Genomic DNA, 1,983 nt, shown 5'->3' with positions numbered 1-1,983 from the left:
AAGGCAATGCTGGTCTCATAGAAGGAGTTTGCTGTTTTCCTTTTTTCTATTTTTTTTTATACTTTCAGAAATATGGGCATTAATTCTTATTTTATTACTTGGCAGAATTCCCCTGGGAAGCCATTTGTCTCTGGATACTTTTTGGGAAACTTGGTAACTAATTCAGTTTTTTTCCCCTTTTTGCTGGTTTTGGGTCTGCTTAGGTTTTCTGTTTCTTCCTCATTGAATTTTGGTAGATTATGTTTCAAGGACTGTATCCATTTATTTCAGCTTGCCCAGCTTTTTGGCATGTATTCGCTCATAATATTTCCATATGATTGTTGCATTTATTGGGTTTTGCTGTGTTTTCTCCTCTCTTGTTTATGCTTTTATTTATCTGGGTCCTTTCTCTTTTATTTTTGGTAAACCTGATTAGAGGTTTAACAATCTTATTAATTCTTTCAAAGAACCAGTTCCTAGTCACATTTCTCTGTTCTTTTCTTTAATTTCTGTTTCTTTGCTTTCTGCTCAGATCTTTTTTTTAAGGTTTTATTTATTTATTTGACAGAGATCACAAGTAGGCAGAGAGGCAGGCAGAGAGAGAGGAAGGGAAGCAGACTCCCTGTTGAGCAGAAAGCCCGATGTAGAACTCAGTACCAGGACCCTGGTATCATGACCTGAGCTGAAGGCAGAGGCTTTAATCCACTGAGCCATCCAGGTGCCCCTTTGCTCTAATCTTTATTATTTCTTATCTCCCACTGGATTTATGGTTTATGTCCTTTTTATCTCCAGTATCTTTAAGCATAAGATTAGGTTGTGCATTTGATACTTTTCTTGTCTCTTGGTGGGGTGGAGGGGCTTGTATTGCTATATACTTACCTCTTAGAACTGCCATTGCTGCTTCCCAATGGTTCACAACTGTCATGTATTCAATTTCATTTGCTTCCATGAATTTTTAAAGTTCTTCTTTAATTTTCTGGTTGACCCATTCATTCTGAAATAGGATTCCTTTTAACCTCCATGAATTTTTGGTCCTTCTATGTTTTCATATGTTAGATTTCAAGTTTCATAGCATTGTGGTCTGAAAATATGTATGGCATGATCTCAATCTTTTTCAAAATGTTGAGGTTGATTTATGATCCAGTATGTAATCCGTTCTGGAAAACTTTCCATGTGCACAGAAGAAGAATGTATTTCTGAATGCTTTAGGATGAAATGCTCTGACTATCTGTTAAGTCCAGCTGGTCCAGTGTGTCAAAGCCCTTGTTTCCTTGGTTATCTTCTGCTTAGACGATTTGTCCATTGCTATGATTAGGGTGTTAAAGCCCACCATTATTGTAGTATTTTCAATGAAATCCTTTAAGTTTATTATTAATTAATTTATACATTTGACTACTCCTATATTATGGGCATAAATATTTACATTTGTTAGATCTTCCTTTTATATAGACCCCTTTATAATCATATACTGTCCTTCTTCATCTCTTCTTGTCATCTTTGGTCTAATACTTATTTTCTCTGGCAAAAGGATGGTTACTCTGACTTTCTTTTGATGTCCATTAGTATGATAAATCATTCTCTACACCTTCATTTGAAATCTGGAGGTGTCTTTCTGTCTGAAATGAATCTCCTGTAGGCAGTGTACTGATGAGTCTTTTTTAAAATTTTTTAATCAATTATGTTATCCTTTGTCTTTTAATTGGAACATTTTATCCATTTATATTTAGAGAATTATTAAAATATAAATTTAGTGTCATTTTATTACATGTAAGGTTGCCATATCTGTGGATTATCTCTGTTCCTTTATGGATTTTGTTACTTTTGGGATCTCTTTTTGCTTTATGTGTCCCTTTAATATTTCTTGCAAGGCTGGGTTAGTGTTCATGAATTCCTTTATTTATTTATTTGGTCTGAATGACAGCCTAGCTGGATATAGTGTTTTGGCTACATATTTTTCCAACTTAGCATATTGAATATGCCAGTCTTTTCTGGCCTGCTAGGTCT

The sequence above is a fragment of the Meles meles genome, unplaced genomic scaffold (genome assembly GCF_922984935.1).
Source record: "Meles meles unplaced genomic scaffold, mMelMel3.1 paternal haplotype, whole genome shotgun sequence".
NCBI lineage: Eukaryota > Metazoa > Chordata > Mammalia > Carnivora > Mustelidae > Meles > Meles meles.
The sequence above is the reverse complement of the archived record's forward strand: the minus strand, read 5'-3'. Positions refer to the sequence as shown.